Source organism: Hyla sarda, unplaced genomic scaffold (genome assembly GCF_029499605.1).
Source record: "Hyla sarda isolate aHylSar1 unplaced genomic scaffold, aHylSar1.hap1 scaffold_921, whole genome shotgun sequence".
Lineage (NCBI taxonomy): Eukaryota > Metazoa > Chordata > Amphibia > Anura > Hylidae > Hyla > Hyla sarda.
Genome location: NW_026610951.1, coordinates 120,116 through 143,654, shown reverse-complemented (window position 1 = coordinate 143,654; position 23,539 = coordinate 120,116). Strand labels below are relative to the sequence as shown.

At 45.7% G+C, this 23,539-nt stretch overlaps 7 non-coding genes and 1 pseudogene across 7 annotated transcripts; all 8 read right to left on the bottom strand.

Annotated features, from left to right (window-relative positions):
• Positions 1 to 1,865: 1,865 nt before the first annotated feature.
• LOC130349728 (U2 spliceosomal RNA) lies at positions 1,866 to 2,054 on the bottom strand. Its single transcript, XR_008887000.1, has one exon. It is a non-coding gene; the product is annotated as a U2 spliceosomal RNA (small nuclear RNA).
• Positions 2,055 to 4,165: 2,111 nt separating this feature from the next.
• LOC130349722 (U2 spliceosomal RNA) lies at positions 4,166 to 4,356 on the bottom strand. Its single transcript, XR_008886995.1, has one exon. It is a non-coding gene; the product is annotated as a U2 spliceosomal RNA (small nuclear RNA).
• Positions 4,357 to 6,444: 2,088 nt separating this feature from the next.
• LOC130349721 (U2 spliceosomal RNA) lies at positions 6,445 to 6,635 on the bottom strand. Its single transcript, XR_008886994.1, has one exon. It is a non-coding gene; the product is annotated as a U2 spliceosomal RNA (small nuclear RNA).
• Positions 6,636 to 8,729: 2,094 nt separating this feature from the next.
• LOC130349720 (U2 spliceosomal RNA) lies at positions 8,730 to 8,920 on the bottom strand. Its single transcript, XR_008886993.1, has one exon. It is a non-coding gene; the product is annotated as a U2 spliceosomal RNA (small nuclear RNA).
• Positions 8,921 to 16,143: 7,223 nt separating this feature from the next.
• On the bottom strand, positions 16,144 to 16,361 carry LOC130349689 (U2 spliceosomal RNA; annotated as a pseudogene).
• A 2,077-nt stretch (positions 16,362 to 18,438) lies between these two features.
• On the bottom strand, positions 18,439 to 18,629 carry LOC130349701 (U2 spliceosomal RNA). The gene has a single exon (XR_008886976.1). It is a non-coding gene; the product is annotated as a U2 spliceosomal RNA (small nuclear RNA).
• A 2,099-nt stretch (positions 18,630 to 20,728) lies between these two features.
• LOC130349719 (U2 spliceosomal RNA) lies at positions 20,729 to 20,919 on the bottom strand. The gene has a single exon (XR_008886992.1). It is a non-coding gene; the product is annotated as a U2 spliceosomal RNA (small nuclear RNA).
• A 2,092-nt stretch (positions 20,920 to 23,011) lies between these two features.
• On the bottom strand, positions 23,012 to 23,198 carry LOC130349733 (U2 spliceosomal RNA). Its single transcript, XR_008887005.1, has one exon. It is a non-coding gene; the product is annotated as a U2 spliceosomal RNA (small nuclear RNA).
• Between the last annotated feature and the right edge of the window lie 341 nt (positions 23,199 to 23,539).

Below are 23,539 nucleotides of genomic sequence, written 5' to 3'. Positions count from 1 at the left end.
AATCCATAACCCGGATTTGCCAGGAACCCTTCTTACTCCTCCTACTTGCATGTGACACTGGGCTTAGGATCTGCATAGGAAACACACACACAAGCACACACGTACCTTTGTTGCCTGCAGATGCATCCTTGGCTGTCCCCAAACGGTATCAAACCAACACCCACGGGAAGCTGTAAGCATAGAGGACATGCCTGCACCCCATTGGACTTACCTGTGTGGGTTAAACCCGGGTTATTTGACAACCTATGGCGGTGATGGTTCTGCTCAGGCAGAGCAGTGCTGATGCTCCTCATAAAGCTGTCGCTGCTGTGAAGGTTCTAGGTGACATCACAAATCCCTATGGTTACATACACAACAAAGCTGGGTTGTTGTTGTTTACACTCTGCAAGGCCTGTGGAAGTGAGTGACATCATAGCACTGTAGTTCTGAGGGTTCTAGATGGATGCAACAATCTCCTGTTGCTTCTATGAAGGCCATAATAGACGACATCACCAAACAGCTCCATAGTCACATACACAGCAAAGGAGAGATGTTGTTTACACCTAGTGATGTCAGTGGTATTGAGTGACATCACAGCACAGTGCTAAGGCTCCTGGGCCTGGACACAGCAGCGGCTGCAATATCTCAACGGAGAATACGTTTATATATATGTGTGTGTGTGCGTGTATATATATATATATATATATATATATATATATTTCTCCGCCGAAATCACTTTTAAACCCATTTCCACCTTTTTTTCCCTTCTCTTCCTCTTACTTTTTTTTCACGTTTTTTTACGTTTTTCTCCTTTTCGCCTCTTTTCTGGGCGTATTATTCTTCTTTTTCTTCTTTTTTTTCGTCTAATGCATACCCCATCAGTGCAGCAATGCTTATTCAATACCGCCAGCAGATGGAGACACTGGGGGATAATTTTCTAAGAATTTATACTGATTTTTCCTGTCTGAATTTGTCGCACAGAAAGTTGCAGGCCAAATATGTGTGACATTTCTGCGACTTTAGCTTCTAGAGCATTTTTACAACATTATACATAGGTGCTGAATACATAAAAAGCGACTGTTCAGCGACAGACAAGTCGCATCGGCTGAAAGTAGGCCAGAATGTCAGTCCATGTTGGAGCAGGTTTAGATACAGTCTAAAGTATAGATCTCAAAGTCTGTGCACAGAATTTAGCAAGGGCCTCGCACCTTCTGATGCATCAGGTAGGTGCACAATAGCATAGCCTAACCCTCTGTACTTTGGTCTATATTGATGCGGGACATAGACAGCCAGCTGATGACCAATCCATTAGTGCAATGGATGGCTGGAAGCATTTGTCTTTGCCTTTGCAATACCACAGAAGCAATGCATGGTCAATGTACAGCAATGACACACCTGTGTGAACAGCCAGAGACCCCCCCCCCCCATGTTATGTTACATAGTTACATAGTTAGTACGGTCGAAAAAAGACATATGTCCATCAAGTTCAACCAGGGAATTAAGGGGTAGGGGTGTGGCGCGATATTGGGGAAGGGATGAGATTTATATTTCTTCATAAGCATTAATCTTATTTTGTCAATTAGGAACATTCAGCACCCACCCGCTATCAAGGCAGCTGCCTATCATGTCATGCCCTACCTGCACAGGTGTGCTGGGCTACTCAAATGATCCAATTAAGGAGGCCATTTAGTCAGCAGCAGCAGAAGTCCTGTGCCTGGACGCTCCAACAGCGGCCAGACACAAGCAGAAGCAGCAGAAGCAGCAGCAGCAGCACCACCTTTTGTTTTTTGGCTGCAGCAGCAGCAAGGCCCACAGGGCTGGCTAGCTGGCTAGCCAGCAAGCAGGTAGCAATGAAAGTAGGAATCTTTCTTTTTAACCCTGTAAGGGGGTGGTGCACTGTACCGAAGATACTGCCATATCGGGTCAATGCATAGGGCGACGGAAGCAAGCTTCGAAATCGGCCCCCGTTCTCAAAAATCCATTTAATATATGTCCCCAGATAGGGGACGTATCAGATATTAAACTGATAAGAACAGATACTACACTTGATCTTAGCCAAAAGGCCGAGAAGCGATAACCGTGAAAGGGGCGGGCCCAACAAGGTGCCCTTCATGGGCACTATCACTGCTTGCTGTCAGGGAGGCTGCCAGACAATTTTCCATGCACACTCTGGGCTGGGGGGCAGTCAACCACCAGTACACACAGCAGAACCTAAACCCATACCATTATTGCTAAGCAGCAAGACAGGGGCCCATTGCACTCCCACGGGGCCTTTTTAAATGCAATCCATAACCCGGATTTGCCAGGAACCCTTCTTACTCCTCCTACTTGCATGTGACACTGGGCTTAGGATCTGCATAGGAAACACACACACAAGCACACACCTACCTTTGTTGCACTGCAGATGCCTCCTTGGCTGTCCCCAAACGGTATCAAACCAACACCCACGGGAAGCTGTAAGCATAGAGGACATGCCTGCACCCCATTGGACTTACCTGTGTGGGTTAAACCCGGGTTATTTGACAACCTATGGCGGTGATGGTTCTGCTCAGGCAGAGCAGTGCTGATGCTCCTCATAAAGCTGTCGCTGCTGTGAAGGTTCTAGGTGACATCACAAATCCCTATGGTTACATACACAACAAAGCTGGGTTGTTGTTGTTTACACTCTGCAAGGCCTGTGGAAGTGAGTGACATCATAGCACTGTAGTTCTGAGGGTTCTAGATGGATGCAACAATCTCCTGTTGCTTCTATGAAGGCCATAATAGACGACATCACCAAACAGCTCCATAGTCACATACACAGCAAAGGAGAGATGTTGTTTACACCTAGTGATGTCAGTGGTATTGAGTGACATCACAGCACAGTGCTAAGGCTCCTGGGCCTGGACACAGCAGCGGCTGCAATATCTCAACGGAGAATACGTTTATATATATGTGTGTGTGTGCGCGTATATATATATATATATTTATATATATATATATATATATATATATATATATATTTCTCCGCCGAAATCACTTTTAAACCCATTTCCACCTTTTTTTCCCTTCTCTTCCTCTTACTTTTTTTTCACGTTTTTTTACGTTTTTCTCCTTTTCGCCTCTTTTCTGGCGTATTATTCTTCTTTTTCTTCTTTTTTTTCGTCTAATGCATACCCCATCAGTGCAGCAATGCTTATTCAATACCGCCAGCAGATGGAGACACTGGGGGATAATTTTCTAAGGATTTATACTGATTTTTCCTGTCTGAATTTGTCGCACAGAAAGTTGCAGGCCAAATATGTGTGACATTTCTGCGACTTTAGCTTCTAGAGCATTTTTACAACATTATACATAGGTGCTGAATACATAAAAAGCGACTGTTCAGCGACAGACAAGTCGCATCGGCTGAAAGTAGGCCAGAATGTCAGTCATGTTGGAGCAGGTTTAGATACAGTCTAAAGTATAGATCTCAAAGTCTGTGCACAGAATTTAGCAAGGGCCTCGCACCTTCTGATGCATCAGGTAGGTGCACAATAGCATAGCCTAACCCTCTGTACTTTGGTCTATATTGATGCGGGACATAGACAGCCAGCTGATGACCAATCCATTAGTGCAATGGATGGCTGGAAGCATTTGTCTTTGCCTTTGCAATACCACAGAAGCAATGCATGGTCAATGTACAGCAATGACACACCTGTGTGAACAGCCAGGAGACCCCCCCCCCCCCCCCCCCATGTTATGTTACATAGTTACATAGTTAGTACGGTCGAAAAAAGACATATGTCCATCAAGTTCAACCAGGGAATTAAGGGGTAGGGGTGTGGCGCGATATTGGGGAAGGGATGAGATTTTATATTTCTTCATAAGCATTAATCTTATTTTGTCAATTAGGAACATTCAGCACCCACCCGCTATCAAGGCAGCTGCCTATCATGTCATGCCCTACCTGCACAGGTGTGCTGGCTACTCAAATGATCCAATTAAGGAGGCCATTTAGTCAGCAGCAGCAGAAGTCCTGTGCCTGGACGCTCCAACAGCGGCCAGACACAAGCAGAAGCAGCAGCACCAGCACAGCACAGCAGCCACAGCACACCCACCTTTGTTTTTTGGCTGCAGCAGCAGCAAGGCCCACAGGGCTGGCTAGCTGGCTAGCCAGCAAGCAGGTAGCAATGAAAGTAGGAATCTTTCTTTTAACCCTGTAAGGGGGTGGTGCACTGTACCCGAAGATACTGCCATATCGGGTCAATGCATAGGGCGACGGAAGCAAGCTTCGAAATCGGCCCCCGTTCTCAAAAATCCATTTAATATATGGTCCCCAGATAGGGGACGTATCAGATATTAAACTGATAAGAACAGATACTACACTTGATCTTAGCCAAAAGGCCGAGAAGCGATAACCGTGAAAGGGGGCGGGCCCAACAAGGTGCCCTTCATGGGCACTATCACTGCTTGCTGTCAGGGAGGCTGCCAGACAATTTTCCATGCACACTCTGGGCTGTAGGGGGGCAGTCAACCACCAGTACACACAGCAGAACCTAAACCCATACCATTATTGCTAAGCAGCAAGACAGGGGCCCATTGCACTCCCACGGGGCCTTTTTAAATGCAATCCATAACCCGGATTTGCCAGGAACCCTTCTTACTCCTCCTACTTGCATGTGACACTGGGCTTAGGATCTGCATAGGAAACACACACACAAGCACACACCTACCTTTGTTGCCTGCAGATGCCTCCTTGGCTGTCCCCAAACGGTATCAAACCAACACCCACGGGAAGCTGTAAGCATAGAGGACATGCCTGCACCCCATTGGACTTACCTGTGTGGGTTAAACACGGGTTATTTGACAACCTATGGCGGTGATGGTTCTGCTCAGGCAGAGCAGTGCTGATGCTCCTCATAAAGTTGTCGCTGCTGTGAAGGTTCTAGGTGACATCACAAATCCCTATGGTTACATACACAACAAAGCTGGGTTGTTGTTGTTTACACTCTGCAAGGCCTGTGGAAGTGAGTGACATCATAGCACTGTAGTTCTGAGGGTTCTAGATGGATGCAACAATCTCCTGTTGCTTCTATGAAGGCCATAATAGACGACATCACCAAACAGCTCCATAGTCACATACACAGCAAAGGAGAGATGTTGTTTACACCTAGTGATGTCAGTGGTATTGAGTGACATCACAGCACAGTGCTAAGGCTCCTGGGCCTGGACACAGCAGCGGCTGCAATATCTCAACGGAGAATACGTTTATATATATGTGTGTGTGTGCGCGTATATATATATATATATATATATATATATATATTTCTCCGCCGAAATCACTTTTAAACCCATTTCCACCTTTTTTTCCCTTCTCTTCCTCTTACTTTTTTTTCACGTTTTTTTACGTTTTTCTCCTTTTCGCCTCTTTTCTGGGCGTATTATTCTTCTTTTTCTTCTTTTTTTTCGTCTAATGCATACCCCATCAGTGCAGCAATGCTTATTCAATACCGCCAGCAGATGGAGACACTGGGGGATAATTTTCTAAGGATTTATACTGATTTTTCCTGTCTGAATTTGTCGCACAGAAAGTTGCAGGCCAAATATGTGTGACATTTCTGCGACTTTAGCTTCTAGAGCATTTTTACAACATTATACATAGGTGCTGAATACATAAAAAGCGGACTGTTCAGCGACAGACAAGTCGCATCGGCTGAAAGTAGGCCAGAATGTCAGGTCCATGTTGGAGCAGGTTTAGATACAGTCTAAAGTATAGATCTCAAAGTCTGTGCACAGAATTTAGCAAGGGCCTCGCACCTTCTGATGCATCAGGTAGGTGCACAGTAGCATAGCCTAACCCTCTGTACTTTGGTCTATATTGATGCGGGGACATAGACAGCCAGCTGATGACCAATCCATTAGTGCAATGGATGGCTGGAAGCATTTGTCTTTGCCTTTGCAATACCACAGAAGCAATGCATGGTCAATGTACAGCAATGACACACCTGTGTGAACAGCCAGGAGACCCCCCCCCCCCATGTTATGTTACATAGTTACATAGTTAGTACGGTCGAAAAAAGACATATGTCCATCAAGTTCAACCAGGGAATTAAGGGGTAGGGGTGTGGCGCGATATTGGGGAAGGGATGAGATTTTATATTTCTTCATAAGCATTAATCTTATTTTGTCAATTAGGAACATTCAGCACCCACCCGCTATCAAGGCAGCTGCCTATCATGTCATGCCCTACCTGCACAGGTGTGCTGGCTACTCAAATGATCCAATTAAGGAGGCCATTTAGTCAGCAGCAGCAGAAGTCCTGTGCCTGGACGCTCCAACAGCGGCCAGACACAAGCAGAAGCAGAAGCAGCAGAAGCAGCAGCAGCACCACCTTTTGTTTTTTGGCTGCAGCAGCAGCAAGGCCCACAGGGCTGGCTGGCTAGCTGGCTAGCCAGCAAGCAGGTAGCAATGAAAGTAGGAATCTTTCTTTTTAACCCTGTAAGGGGGTGGTGCACTGTACCCGAAGATACTGCCATATCGGGTCAATGCATAGGGCGACGGAAGCAAGCTTCGAAATCGGCCCCCGTTCTCAAAAATCCATTTAATATATGGTCCCCAGATAGGGGACGTATCAGATATTAAACTGATAAGAACAGATACTACACTTGATCTTAGCCAAAAGGCCGAGAAGCGATAACCGTGAAAGGGGCGGGCCCAACAAGGTGCCCTTCATGGGCACTATCACTGCTTGCTGTCAGGGAGGCTGCCAGACAATTTTCCATGCACACTCTGGGCTGGGGGGCAGTCAACCACCAGTACACACAGCAGAACCTAAACCCATACCATTATTGCTAAGCAGCAAGACAGGGGCCCATTGCACTCCCACGGGGCCTTTTTAAATGCAATCCATAACCCGGATTTGCCAGGAACCCTTCTTACTCCTCCTACTTGCATGTGACACTGGGCTTAGGATCTGCATAGGAAACACACACACAAGCACACACCTACCTTTGTTGCCTGCAGATGCCTCCTTGGCTGTCCCCAAACGGTATCAAACCAACACCCACGGGAAGCTGTAAGCATAGAGGACATGCCTGCACCCCATTGGACTTACCTGTGTGGGTTAAACCCGGGTTATTTGACAACCTATGGCGGTGATGGTTCTGCTCAGGCAGAGCAGTGCTGATGCTCCTCATAAAGCTGTCGCTGCTGTGAAGGTTCTAGGTGACATCACAAATCCCTATGGTTACATACACAACAAAGCTGGGTTGTTGTTGTTTACACTCTGCAAGGCCTGTGGAAGTGAGTGACATCATAGCACTGTAGTTCTGAGGGTTCTAGATGGATGCAACAATCTCCTGTTGCTTCTATGAAGGCCATAATAGACGACATCACCAAACAGCTCCATAGTCACATACACAGCAAAGGAGAGATGTTGTTTACACCTAGTGATGTCAGTGGTATTGAGTGACATCACAGCACAGTGCTAAGGCTCCTGGGCCTGGACACAGCAGCGGCTGCAATATCTCAACGGAGAATACGTTTATATATATGTGTGTGTGTGCGCGTATATATATATATATATATATATATATATATATATATATATATATTTCTCCGCCGAAATCACTTTTAAACCCATTTCCACCTTTTTTTCCCTTCTCTTCCTCTTACTTTTTTTTCACGTTTTTTTACGTTTTTCTCCTTTTCGCCTCTTTTCTGGGCGTATTATTCTTCTTTTTCTTCTTTTTTTTCGTCTAATGCATACCCCATCAGTGCAGCAATGCTTATTCAATACCGCCAGCAGATGGAGACACTGGGGGATAATTTTCTAAGGATTTATACTGATTTTTCCTGTCTGAATTTGTCGCACAGAAAGTTGCAGGCCAAATATGTGTGACATTTCTGCGACTTTAGCTTCTAGAGCATTTTTACAACATTATACATAGGTGCTGAATACATAAAAAGCGACTGTTCAGCGACAGACAAGTCGCATCGGCTGAAAGTAGGCCAGAATGTCAGTCCATGTTGGAGCAGGTTTAGATACAGTCTAAAGTATAGATCTCAAAGTCTGTGCACAGAATTTAGCAAGGGCCTCGCACCTTCTGATGCATCAGGTAGGTGCACAATAGCATAGCCTAACCCTCTGTACTTTGGTCTATATTGATGCGGGACATAGACAGCCAGCTGATGACCAATCCATTAGTGCAATGGATGGCTGGAAGCATTTGTCTTTGCCTTTGCAATACCACAGAAGCAATGCATGGTCAATGTACAGCAATGACACACCTGTGTGAACAGCCAGGAGACCCCCCCCCCCCCCCCCATGTTATGTTACATAGTTACATAGTTAGTACGGTCGAAAAAAGACATATGTCCATCAAGTTCAACCAGGGAATTAAGGGGTAGGGGTGTGGCGCGATATTGGGGAAGGGATGAGATTTTATATTTCTTCATAAGCATTAATCTTATTTTGTCAATTAGGAACATTCAGCACCCACCCGCTATCAAGGCAGCTGCCTATCATGTCATGCCCTACCTGCACAGGTGTGCTGGCTACTCAAATGATCCAATTAAGGAGGCCATTTAGTCAGCAGCAGCAGAAGTCCTGTGCCTGGACGCTCCAACAGCGGCCAGACACAAGCAGAAGCAGAAGCAGCAGAAGCAGCAGCAGCACCACCTTTTGTTTTTTGGCTGCAGCAGCAGCAAGGCCCACAGGGCTGGCTAGCTGGCTAGCCAGCAAGCAGGTAGCAATGAAAGTAGGAATCTTTCTTTTTAACCCTGTAAGGGGGTGGTGCACTGTACCCGAAGATACTGCCATATCGGGTCAATGCATAGGGCGACGGAAGCAAGCTTCGAAATCGGCCCCCGTTCTCAAAAATCCATTTAATATATGGTCCCCAGATAGGGGACGTATCAGATATTAAACTGATAAGAACAGATACTACACTTGATCTTAGCCAAAAGGCCGAGAAGCGATAACCGTGAAAGGGGCGGGCCCAACAAGGTGCCCTTCATGGGCACTATCACTGCTTGCTGTCAGGGAGGCTGCCAGACAATTTTCCATGCACACTCTGGGCTGGGGGGCAGTCAACCACCAGTACACACAGCAGAACCTAAACCCATACCATTATTGCTAAGCAGCAAGACAGGGGCCCATTGCACTCCCACGGGGCCTTTTTAAATGCAATCCATAACCCGGATTTGCCAGGAACCCTTCTTACTCCTCCTACTTGCATGTGACACTGGGCTTAGGATCTGCATAGGAAACACACACACAAGCACACACCTACCTTTGTTGCCTGCAGATGCCTCCTTGGCTGTCCCCAAACGGTATCAAACCAACACCCACGGGAAGCTGTAAGCATAGAGGACATGCCTGCACCCCATTGGACTTACCTGTGTGGGTTAAACCCGGGTTATTTGACAACCTATGGCGGTGATGGTTCTGCTCAGGCAGAGCAGTGCTGATGCTCCTCATAAAGTTGTCGCTGCTGTGAAGGTTCTAGGTGACATCACAAATCCCTATGGTTACATACACAACAAAGCTGGGTTGTTGTTGTTTACACTCTGCAAGGCCTGTGGAAGTGAGTGACATCATAGCACTGTAGTTCTGAGGGTTCTAGATGGATGCAACAATCTCCTGTTGCTTCTATGAAGGCCATAATAGACGACATCACCAAACAGCTCCATAGTCACATACACAGCAAAGGAGAGATGTTGTTTACACCTAGTGATGTCAGTGGTATTGAGTGACATCACAGCACAGTGCTAAGGCTCCTGGGCCTGGACACAGCAGCGGCTGCAATATCTCAACGGAGAATACGTTTATATATATGTGTGTGTGTGCGCGTATATATATATATATATATATATATATATATATATATATATATATATATATTCTCCGCCGAAATCACTTTTAAACCCATTTCCACCTTTTTTTCCCTTCTCTTCCTCTTACTTTTTTTTCACGTTTTTTTACGTTTTTCTCCTTTTCGCCTCTTTTCTGGGCGTATTATTCTTCTTTTTCTTCTTTTTTTTCGTCTAATGCATACCCCATCAGTGCAGCAATGCTTATTCAATACCGCCAGCAGATGGAGACACTGGGGGATAATTTTCTAAGGATTTATACTGATTTTTCCTGTCTGAATTTGTCGCACAGAAAGTTGCAGGCCAAATATGTGTGACATTTCTGCGACTTTAGCTTCTAGAGCATTTTTACAACATTATACATAGGTGCTGAATACATAAAAAGCGACTGTTCAGCGACAGACAAGTCGCATCGGCTGAAAGTAGGCCAGAATGTCAGTCCATGTTGGAGCAGGTTTAGATACAGTCTAAAGTATAGATCTCAAAGTCTGTGCACAGAATTTAGCAAGGGCCTCGCACCTTCTGATGCATCAGGTAGGTGCACAGTAGCATAGCCTAACCCTCTGTACTTTGGTCTATATTGATGCGGGACATAGACAGCCAGCTGATGACCAATCCATTAGTGCAATGGATGGCTGGAAGCATTTGTCTTTGCCTTTGCAATACCACAGAAGCAATGCATGGTCAATGTACAGCAATGACACACCTGTGTGAACAGCCAGGAGACCCCCCCCCCCCATGTTATGTTACATAGTTACATAGTTAGTACGGTCGAAAAAAGACATATGTCCATCAAGTTCAACCAGGGAATTAAGGGGTAGGGGTGTGGCGCGATATTGGGGAAGGGATGAGATTTTATATTTCTTCATAAGCATTAATCTTATTTTGTCAATTAGGAACATTCAGCACAAGGTTTCAACAAAATTTTATTGAATAAATAAGAAACCATACAAAATTTAAAACGCAAAATAATAAAAGGTTCACAAAAGTTTTAAAATACAAATAATAAAACCAGTAATAAAAGGAGAAAAAATAAAAATGGCAGGATAAAACATTATACAAATGTCATAAAAACTGATTATACTGTTATTTCGTTCCATAGAGGCAGACACCACATGGATGCTGCCTCGCTGGCCCCCAACTGTTTCTTGTCTCTTAGGTAATAGATGTACATCTCACTCAGGGCCAGCTTTATACAGTTTTTAACATCAATAAAATCATGTTTAAAAAGTAAGATGTTCCTAACTTTCCAGATGGCATTTTTAAAACAATTAATAATCATCCAGCAGATCATCTGCTGTTTAAAATTGGGGCAGTTAAAAAGACCGTAAAAGACACATTCGTGATTAAAATCTTTTAGGCCGCAGGCCCACTTCAAAAGTGGGCCTACCTTCCTCCAAAGCTCCCGTGCAAAAGGGCAGTTCCAAAATATGTGCAGCACCGTTTCGTCCACTCCGCAGCCATCTCTCGGGCACTTGGCTCTCGCCACCAGTCCTCGCCTGTGCTGGAACTCACGAGTAGGGAGGCACTGGTGGACGATTGCCCAGGCAAGATCCCTGTGTACATTCGCCAGAAACTTCCCGTACACGTTCCGCCATACCTTTTTGGATCTTGCCTGTGTGAAATTGGACACTGCCAGGGTAACCTCACTCCGCCTGAGGACCTTTGATACCTTTCTCTGGTCCCCCAGTATGTCAGGCTCCAAATCTTGGAGACCTAGGAGCCTGACTGTCTTTTCCAACACCACATAATGTTTTGGGGGACACAGAAGCACCGGAGCGTTCAGAGGGATGCGCAACCATCTTTTAAAAACCATGCCCGCAGCGTACCTTAAAAAGCAGCTAAAAATGCCATTGGATTTAATAATCTTAAAACAGAAACAGAAATACTTTATGTAAAAGAAAGTAAAAAGGTTAGGAACATCTTTCCCGCCATTATCTCTACTTTTGTACATAAAATCACGCTTTAATTTCTCCATTTTTGAACCCCATAAAAAAGTAAAAACAATTCTAGTTACTTTTTTAATGTATAAAATAGATGGAGGAAATACCATGGCAATGTATAGCATAATAGGGAGTAAAACCATCTTTATTATTAAAATCTTCCCCTCCATGGTAAGGTTTCTAAGATTCCACATTAAAATCTTCTTCTCCATCTTAGCTATAGCTGAATCCCAGTTAGGGCTCCCATCATTGACCTGGTTAAAAACAATACCTAAAACTTTAATTTGATCCTGTTGCATTGTGACTCCTGGGGTGATGGATGAATCCCAGGAGCCAATATAAAAACAGTCACATTTATCTGTGTTTAGCTTAAAACCAGAGACCTCGCAGAAATAGCTGGTGTTCCTCAATGCCCCCCTCATGGATGGAGAGTCCGGGCACAGTATGGTGACATCATCCATGTACCCCAACACCTTTAGATGGGTCCCTCCTCCACCAGGTATCGGTACGCCTCTTACTACCCGGTCTTTTCTGAGGAGGGCCATCAGTGGTTCGATTGCGCAAATAAAAAGGAGTGGGGACAGGGGGCAGCCCTGTTTGACACCTGATAAAAGAGGAACACCGCTGGTTAAAAAGCCATTAACAGAGACTTGACTAAAACAGGATCGGTATAAAAGCATGATTCGGCTTAAAATCGTTTCAGGCACTGCCATCTTTTTAAGAACTAAAAACAGGTATTCATGGGAGACCCTATCAAAGGCTTTTTCAAAGTCTAAGGATAAAATTGCTACAGTTTGATTTCTATCCTTAAAATACCATAAAACATCTCTTAAAATATTTAGGGATTCAGCTATAGACCTTCCAGGTACCCCACAAACCTGATTTGGGTGAACTAATTTATGAATAAAAGGTTTAAAACGGACAGCTAATAACTTGGCTAAAACTTTATAATCGACATTTAAAAGTGTGATGGGGCGCCAATTTTTTAGCATATCCTTTTCACCTTTTTTAAAAAGTAATGATACAATCCCCCTCCTCCAGGAAGGGGGAAGTTCATTAACAATAAAAGTTTCTTTATACAATAAAACCATATCATCCTTTAAAATATCCCAAAAAGCTAAATAAAATTCGATGGGTAAACCATCTTCCCCAGGGGCCTTCCCACTAGAAAAACTTTTAAAAACAAATAAAAGTTCATCTAAGTTAAGATCACGGGATAAAACCTCCTGGTCTAAAACATCTAGCTTAAAATCAAGGGAATTAAGAACATGTTCTAAAAAGGATGGATTAAGATCTTTCTTATTAAAAAGAAGCTGGTAGAAGTTAAAAACTGCATCTAACATGCCTTTTGGAGTGGATTCACCCTCAAGGTTCTGGATGATATCCCTCCTATTCATCACTTTTTTAAAAAAGAAACGGGAACATTTCTCGCCCTCCTCCAGGTGCTGCACATGTGAGTTAAAAATGATTTGTTTCCCTTTCTTTTCTATGGCATGTTTTATTTCAGTTTTAAGGTTTAAAATATCATTTTCTACATCCATACCAGCTTCTTTCAATTTAAAAAGTACATTTAAACGCATGTTAAGAACATAAAACCACTGTTTTTCCATTTTTGCCTTCTTCTTACCTGCTTTGATAAAAAAAAATCTGATTTTAGATTTGGTGCCCTCCCACCAGTGCAGCATAGGCTCGTGGGGTTTTCTTTGTGATTGCCAGCACTGGTAGGTCCGCACAAACTCCTCTTTTATCTCAGGGTCCTCTAGGAGTGTGGTGTTTAATCTCCAGAGGCCCCTTTTTGCTTTTTGCTCCCCCTCTAGCTCCAGGCCCACCAAGAGGAGCTTATGATCAGAGAAGATATTCTGCTCGAGCGTGCATTTCAGGGGTTTAAAAGCTCTAGAGGAAAAAATAAAATCGATTCTGGAGCTCACTCTTCCATTGGACCATGTGGCGCCCGGGTCCTCCGGCAAGAGATCCTTCCAGCAATCTTTCAAATTAAAATCATCAATAAAATTTTTAAGCAGGTAAGAAGTGCGGTCTTTACGATTAATATCCCCACCCTGCCGGTGTTCCCCATCACGTATGCAGTTAAAATCACCTCCCACCAGCAGGGGGGAAGACCCAACACAAAACAGTGGTAAAATTTCAAATAGTTCTGCCCGCTCCTGTTTATCAGGAGGGGCATACACATTTAAAACACGAATTAAAAGTCCATTAAAATATAGATGAATTAAAAGAGCTCTGCCAGGCACAATCTCAGTTACTGTATGAATAGAAAAGGACTGGCCTCGGCAGAGCAGCCCAACACCCACAGAACGACAGTCATTTGCACCGGACCATATGGATGGGCCCAGCTTCCAGTCTTCTTTTAAGTCTTTATAGTCCATTTTACTAGGGATTCCACATTCTTGTAGCAGGCAAAGGTCAAAGTCACATGTCTCTAGATAAGAAAATAAAGCAGCCCTGCGATCAGGGCTCTTTAAGGACCTCACATTGAGTGAGGCAATTTTTACAGGGATAGGCATAGTTTATGGAGAGTCCGTGCTTGGAGAATCAAAGTCAATAATAAGCTGCGTACCGTCATCCCCCGCCTGCGGGGTCATCAGCTCCTTGATGTTCTGAGGGTCGGAGCTTGAGATCGATGATGCCCCGACCCTGAGCTCGCTCTCGTCCGAACTACGGCACGCCGCTTTCCTTTGAATGTCTTCCTCTTCTTCTTCTCTTTGTCTTTTAAATGTCACACTGCTGTCCATATCCTCTGTGTTGCTCTCACTCGATGTAATCTCTGGCCCCCGGCTGATGGATCTGCGTCTTCTTTCATCATTTGACGACTGGAACTGCTGCACAGGGGCCTGTGAGGCCTCTTTTCCGGAACCTTTGCCGCTACCTTGGGAAGTTTTCATCGCTTGTTCCCCAGCAAGCGTTGCTGAGGACTGTTGCTCCAACTTCCCCATCGATCGACGATGGCCAGTTTTACCCACCGGGTCCACTGCTGGCGGGGCAGCAAACCCTGGTTTGGCGCCACTTGTCTTCTTGGCCCTGTCCTGTATAGGCGGAGTAACAGGACCGGGCTCAGACCTGGCCACCTGGCTCCCCTTCCGGCGGGCTTTCACCGGGGCCTCTTCGTCCGGAGCAGGGCGACCCTGGGCCAAGCCAGTACCTGGCTTATGCTGTAATTTTGGGTCCACCTTTGCCCCCACCGAGGCCCGTCGGCTGCCACCCGCCACAGGTGAGCCCCCTTCAGAAGTTTCGGCGGGCTCTTGAGCCAGGTAGGAAGTCGATCGACGTCTTTCAATTTCCCGGGCAGTAAACTCGATCACCCGCCCGGGCTTCGTGGAATCCCCATGGCCTCCCCCTAGCACTACCACCGGTGGGCCCCCCGATGGAGCACCAGAGGTCTTGGGCCTGGACCCATCAGTACCTGCCATCTGGGGTTTGGGCATCTTAAAAAAGGACGTCTTTTGTCCTGTCCCCTCTTTGGGTGGGCCCAGCCTTGACCCACCCATCGTAGTTTTTGCTTTATGGGGACAGGAATTAAAATCGTGATTTTCCTCTCCGCAGAGGTTGCACCTTATCGTATGGCTACATCTTGAGGCTATGTGACCTTCTTGGCCACACCTATTGCAGCGAATCACACGCTCCGTGCCGCAGGTCTCCTGGGTGTGGCCAAACCTCAAGCAATTTCGGCAATACATAGGCATTTGAGGATAGAACAGGAAGCCCCGAACTCTCCCGATGGCAAAATTTGGGGGCGGATGGCAAAGACCCCCAATACCACCGGGATCCTTACGGAGCTTGACCCAGAACTTCCTCTTGCCGTTCCAGAACCGCACGGAGTTCAAGATTTTGTTTGCGAATCGCACCTCTTCGCAGTATCGCCGAAGAAAAGTGGCTATATCCTCCGTGGTCACATGAGGGCTGTGCATAGCCACCACCAACGGTATATGTTCCTCACCATAGAGGAACTGGAACGAAAGACCGTCGAGTCGATCGTCCCTCTGGTCCGCACCAGACAAGGTTGCATAGATGTTATCGCAACACGCCGTGGCCGTGAAGGTGACGGTATACAGGCCACGGCTTTCCTGGTCATTTAGACACAGGATGTCCTCCCTATTGAGGCGGAAGTAGTCAAGAAGAATCACCTCCGCAATGAAGCGGAGGTTCTTCAACTGACGATGGCTCTCCGACACCTCTATGCGGATGGTATTTCGCATCGACATTTCCCCAGAGGGGAAAGCCCAGGAGAACGGCATCTTCCACACCCAGGGACTAAGCCCCTTCCCCAATAGCAGCAGGGGCTCGGAATCCCGCTATAAAAGCGGAACCCTTACCCAAGGCAGAGGTCGGGGGCACCCTAGGTGCTTCCGAAGCTACAGGTAACGCTCAACGTACCGAAAATGCCTTCTGAGACACAAGGTCCCAGAGACAGGGGGATCGCAACCCGTTGTCTGTGGACTAAGCCCGCTCCCCAATAGCAGCAAGGGGGTGAAGTCCCTCCGTAAGGAGAGACAATCCCCCAAGGCCGAGAAGCGGGGTACCACAGACACCTTCCGACCAGACCAAATGCAGATACTACACTTGATCTTAGCCAAAAGGCCGAGAAGCGATAACCGTGAAAGGGGCGGGCCCAACAAGGTGCCCTTCATGGGCACTATCACTGCTTGCTGTCAGGGAGGCTGCCAGACAATTTTCCATGCACACTCTGGGCTGGGGGGCAGTCAACCACCAGTACACACAGCAGAACCTAAACCCATACCATTATTGCTAAGCAGCAAGACAGGGGCCCATTGCACTCCCACGGGGCCTTTTTAAATGCAATCCATAACCCGGATTTGCCAGGAACCCTTCTTACTCCTCCTACTTGCATGTGACACTGGGCTTAGGATCTGCATAGGAAACACACACACAAGCACACACCTACCTTTGTTGCCTGCAGATGCCTCCTTGGCTGTCCCCAAACGGTATCAAACCAACACCCACGGGAAGCTGTAAGCATAGAGGACATGCCTGCACCCCATTGGACTTACCTGTGTGGGTTAAACCCGGGTTATTTGACAACCTATGGCGGTGATGGTTCTGCTCAGGCAGAGCAGTGCTGATGCTCCTCATAAAGCTGTCGCTGCTGTGAAGGTTCTAGGTGACATCACAAATCCCTATGGTTACATACACAACAAAGCTGGGTTGTTGTTGTTTACACTCTGCAAGGCCTGTGGAAGTGAGTGACATCATAGCACTGTAGTTCTGAGGGTTCTAGATGGATGCAACAATCTCCTGTTGCTTCTATGAAGGCCATAATAGACGACATCACCAAACAGCTCCATAGTCACATACACAGCAAAGGAGAGATGTTGTTTACACCTAGTGATGTCAGTGGTATTGAGTGACATCACAGCACAGTGCTAAGGCTCCTGGGCCTGGACACAGCAGCGGCTGCAATATCTCAACGGAGAATACGTTTATATATATGTGTGTGTGTGCGCGTATATATATATATATATATATATATATATTTCTCCGCCGAAATCACTTTTAAACCCATTTCCACCTTTTTTTCCCTTCTCTTCCTCTTACTTTTTTTTCACGTTTTTTTACGTTTTTCTCCTTTTCGCCTCTTTTCTGGGCGTATTATTCTTCTTTTTCTTCTTTTTTTTCGTCTAATGCATACCCCATCAGTGCAGCAATGCTTATTCAATACCGCCAGCAGATGGAGACACTGGGGGATAATTTTCTAAGGATTTATACTGATTTTTCCTGTCTGAATTTGTCGCACAGAAAGTTGCAGGCCAAATATGTGTGACATTTCTGCGACTTTAGCTTTTAGAGCATTTTTACAACATTATACATAGGTGCTGAATACATAAAAAGCGACTGTTCAGCGACAGACAAGTCGCATCGGCTGAAAGTAGGCCAGAATGTCAGTCCATGTTGGAGCAGGTTTAGATACAGTCTAAAGTATAGATCTCAAAGTCTGTGCACAGAATTTAGCAAGGGCCTCGCACCTTCTGATGCATCAGGTAGGTGCACAATAGCATAGCCTAACACTCTGTACTTTGGTCTATATTGATGCGGGACATAGACAGCCAGCTGATGACCAATCCATTAGTGCAATGGATGGCTGGAAGCATTTGTCTTTGCCTTTGCAATACCACAGAAGCAATGCATGGTCAATGTACAGCAATGACACACCTGTGTGAACAGCCAGGAGACCCCCCCCCCCCCCCCATGTTATGTTACATAGTTACATAGTTAGTACGGTCGAAAAAAGACATATGTCCATCAAGTTCAACCAGGGAATTAAGGGGTAGGGGTGTGGCGCGATATTGGGGAAGGGATGAGATTTTATATTTCTTCATAAGCATTAATCTTATTTTGTCAATTAGGAACATTCAGCACCCACCCGCTATCAAGGCAGCTGCCTATCATGTCATGCCCTACCTGCACAGGTGTGCTGGCTACTCAAATGATCCAATTAAGGAGGCCATTTAGTCAGCAGCAGCAGAAGTCCTGTGCCTGGACGCTCCAACAGCGGCCAGACACAAGCAGAAGCAGAAGCAGCAGAAGCAGCAGCAGCACCACCTTTTGTTTTTTGGCTGCAGCAGCAGCAAGGCCCACAGGGCTGGCTAGCTGGCTAGCCAGCAAGCAGGTAGCAATGAAAGTAGGAATCTTTCTTTTTAACCCTGTAAGGGGGTGGTGCACTGTACCCGAAGATACTGCCATATCGGGTCAATGCATAGGGCGACGGAAGCAAGCTTCGAAATCGGCCCCCGTTTTCAAAAATCCATTTAATATATGGTCCCCAGATAGGGGACGTATCAGATATTAAACTGATAAGAACAGATACTACACTTGATCTTAGCCAAAAGGCCGAGAAGCGATAACCGTGAAAGGGGCGGGCCCAACAAGGTGCCCTTCATGGGCACTATCACTGCTTGCTGTCAGGGAGGCTGCCAGACAATTTTCCATGCACACTCTGGGCTGGGGGGCAGTCAACCACCAGTACACACAGCAGAACCTAAACCCATACCATTATTGCTAAGCAGCAAGACAGGGGCCCATTGCACTCCCACGGGGCCTTTTTAAATGCAATCCATAACCCGGATTTGCCAGGAACCCTTCTTACTCCTCCTACTTGCATGTGACACTGGGCTTAGGATCTGCATAGGAAACACACACACAAGCACACACCTACCTTTGTTGCCTGCAGATGCCTCCTTGGCTGTCCCCAAACGGTATCAAACCAACACCCACGGGAAGCTGTAAGCATAGAGGACATGCCTGCACCCCATTGGACTTACCTGTGTGGGTTAAACCCGGGTTATTTGACAACCTATGGCGGTGATGGTTCTGCTCAGGCAGAGCAGTGCTGATGCTCCTCATAAAGCTGTCGCTGCTGTGAAGGTTCTAGGTGACATCACAAATCCCTATGGTTACATACACAACAAAGCTGGGTTGTTGTTGTTTACACTCTGCAAGGCCTGTGGAAGTGAGTGACATCATAGCACTGTAGTTCTGAGGGTTCTAGATGGATGCAACAATCTCCTGTTGCTTCTATGAAGGCCATAATAGACGACATCACCAAACAGCTCCATAGTCACATACACAGCAAAGGAGAGATGTTGTTTACACCTAGTGATGTCAGTGGTATTGAGTGACATCACAGCACAGTGCTAAGGCTCCTGGGCCTGGACACAGCAGCGGCTGCAATATCTCAACGGAGAATACGTTTATATATATGTGTGTGTGTGCGCGTATATATATATATATATATATATATATATATATATATATATATATATATTTCTCCGCCGAAATCACTTTTAAACCCATTTCCACCTTTTTTTCCCTTCTCTTCCTCTTACTTTTTTTTCACGTTTTTTTACGTTTTTCTCCTTTTCGCCTCTTTTCTGGGCGTATTATTCTTCTTTTTCTTCTTTTTTTTCGTCTAATGCATACCCCATCAGTGCAGCAATGCTTATTCAATACCGCCAGCAGATGGAGACACTGGGGGATAATTTTCTAAGGATTTATACTGATTTTTCCTGTCTGAATTTGTCGCACAGAAAGTTGCAGGCCAAATATGTGTGACATTTCTGCGACTTTAGCTTCTAGAGCATTTTTACAACATTATACATAGGTGCTGAATACATAAAAAGCGACTGTTCAGCGACAGACAAGTCGCATCGGCTGAAAGTAGGCCAGAATGTCAGTCCATGTTGGAGCAGGTTTAGATACAGTCTAAAGTATAGATCTCAAAGTCTGTGCACAGAATTTAGCAAGGGCCTCGCACCTTCTGATGCATCAGGTAGGTGCACAGTAGCATAGCCTAACCCTCTGTACTTTGGTCTATATTGATGCGGGACATAGACAGCCAGCTGATGACCAATCCATTAGTGCAATGGATGGCTGGAAGCATTTGTCTTTGCCTTTGCAATACCACAGAAGCAATGCATGGTCAATGTACAGCAATGACACACCTGTGTGAACAGCCAGGAGACCCCCCCCCCCCCCATGTTATGTTACATAGTTACATAGTTAGTACGGTCGAAAAAAGACATATGTCCATCAAGTTCAACCAGGGAATTAAGGGGTAGGGGTGTGGCGCGATATTGGGGAAGGGATGAGATTTTATATTTCTTCATAAGCATTAATCTTATTTTGTCAATTAGGAACATTCAGCACCCACCCGCTATCAAGGCAGCTGCCTATCATGTCATGCCCTACCTGCACAGGTGTGCTGGCTACTCAAATGATCCAATTAAGGAGGCCATTTAGTCAGCAGCAGCAGAAGTCCTGTGCCTGGACGCTCCAACAGCGGCCAGACACAAGCAGAAGCAGAAGCAGCAGAAGCAGCAGCAGCACCACCTTTTGTTTTTTGGCTGCAGCAGCAGCAAGGCCCACAGGGCTGGCTGGCTAGCTGGCTAGCCAGCAAGCAGGTAGCAATGAAAGTAGGAATCTTTCTTTTTAACCCTGTAAGGGGGTGGTGCACTGTACCCGAAGATACTGCCATATCGGGTCAATGCATAGGGCGACGGAAGCAAGCTTCGAAATCGGCCCCCGTTCTCAAAAATCCATTTAATATATGGTCCCCAGATAGGGGACGTATCAGATATTAAACTGATAAGAACAGATACTACACTTGATCTTAGCCAAAAGGCCGAGAAGCGATAACCGTGAAAGGGGCGGGCCCAACAAGGTGCCCTTCATGGGCACTATCACTGCTTGCTGTCAGGGAGGCTGCCAGACAATTTTCCATGCACACTCTGGGCTGGGGGGCAGTCAACCACCAGTACACACAGCAGAACCTAAACCCATACCATTATTGCTAAGCAGCAAGACAGGGGCCCATTGCACTCCCACGGGGCCTTTTTAAATGCAATCCATAACCCGGATTTGCCAGGAACCCTTCTTACTCCTCCTACTTGCATGTGACACTGGGCTTAGGATCTGCATAGGAAACACACACACAAGCACACACCTACCTTTGTTGCCTGCAGATGCCTCCTTGGCTGTCCCCAAACGGTATCAAACCAACACCCACGGGAAGCTGTAAGCATAGAGGACATGCCTGCACCCCATTGGACTTACCTGTGTGGGTTAAACCCGGGTTATTTGACAACCTATGGCGGTGATGGTTCTGCTCAGGCAGAGCAGTGCTGATGCTCCTCATAAAGCTGTCGCTGCTGTGAAGGTTCTAGGTGACATCACAAATCCCTATGGTTACATACACAACAAAGCTGGGTTGTTGTTGTTTACACTCTGCAAGGCCTGTGGAAGTGAGTGACATCATAGCACTGTAGTTCTGAGGGTTCTAGATGGATGCAACAATCTCCTGTTGCTTCTATGAAGGCCATAATAGACGACATCACCAAACAGCTCCATAGTCACATACACAGCAAAGGAGAGATGTTGTTTACACCTAGTGATGTCAGTGGTATTGAGTGACATCACAGCACAGTGCTAAGGCTCCTGGGCCTGGACACAGCAGCGGCTGCAATATCTCAACGGAGAATACGTTTATATATATGTGTGTGTGTGCGCGTATATATATATATATATATATATATATATATATATATATATATTTCTCCGCCGAAATCACTTTTAAACCCATTTCCACCTTTTTTTCCCTTCTCTTCCTCTTACTTTTTTTTCACGTTTTTTTACGTTTTTCTCCTTTTCGCCTCTTTTCTGGGCGTATTATTCTTCTTTTTCTTCTTTTTTTTCGTCTAATGCATACCCCATCAGTGCAGCAATGCTTATTCAATACCGCCAGCAGATGGAGACACTGGGGGATAATTTTCTAAGGATTTATACTGATTTTTCCTGTCTGAATTTGTCGCACAGAAAGTTGCAGGCCAAATATGTGTGACATTTCTGCGACTTTAGCTTCTAGAGCATTTTTACAACATTATACATAGGTGCTGAATACATAAAAAGCGACTGTTCAGCGACAGACAAGTCGCATCGGCTGAAAGTAGGCCAGAATGTCAGTCCATGTTGGAGCAGGTTTAGATACAGTCTAAAGTATAGATCTCAAAGTCTGTGCACAGAATTTAGCAAGGGCCTCGCACCTTCTGATGCATCAGGTAGGTGCACAATAGCATAGCCTAACCCTCTGTACTTTGGACTATATTGATGCGGGACATAGACAGCCAGCTGATGACCAATCCATTAGTGCAATGGATGGCTGGAAGCATTTGTCTTTGCCTTTGCAATACCACAGAAGCAATGCATGGTCAATGTACAGCAATGACACACCTGTGTGAACAGCCAGGAGACCCCCCCCCCCCCCCCCATGTTATGTTACATAGTTACATAGTTAGTACGGTCGAAAAAAGACATATGTCCATCAAGTTCAACCAGGGAATTAAGGGGTAGGGGTGTGGCGCGATATTGGGGAAGGGATGAGATTTTATATTTCTTCATAAGCATTAATCTTATTTTGTCAATTAGGAACATTCAGCACCCACCCGCTATCAAGGCAGCTGCCTATCATGTCATGCCCTACCTGCACAGGTGTGCTGGCTACTCAAATGATCCAATTAAGGAGGCCATTTAGTCAGCAGCAGCAGAAGTCCTGTGCCTGGACGCTCCAACAGCGGCCAGACACAAGCAGAAGCAGAAGCAGCAGAAGCAGCAGCAGCACCACCTTTTGTTTTTTGGCTGCAGCAGCAGCAAGGCCCACAGGGCTGGCTAGCTGGCTAGCCAGCAAGCAGGTAGCAATGAAAGTAGGAATCTTTCTTTTTAACCCTGTAAGGGGGTGGTGCACTGTACCCGAAGATACTGCCATATCGGGTCAATGCATAGGGCGACGGAAGCAAGCTTCGAAATCGGCCCCCGTTCTCAAAAATCCATTTAATATATGGTCCCCAGATAGGGGACGTATCAGATATTAAACTGATAAGAACAGATTTTTTTTTTTTAAGTTAGCCCTCAGAACTCAATCAGAGCTCCAAGATCTTATATGGACTCGATTGTTTTGTTCATCATCAGGTAACACTTTTATTTATTCCTAAAAAAAGACAAATTGAAATAAAATATTATAACAACAATAAAAATAATAAACATTCCAAAATTATAACAAATTCATTCCCTTTCTCCGGGCGTAAACTGCCAAGTAATCAATTAAACCATAGGTTAAGCTTCCTTTTTCCATTTCCCTTTTTACTGGGATGGCCAACCAGGCCGGTATTTTATAAGTTACCATAAATCGATCCACGTCAGGGCGAAAAGAATCATAAACTTTGTTTCCTACTGCAGGCAACTTGGCTTTAAAGGTGGATAAT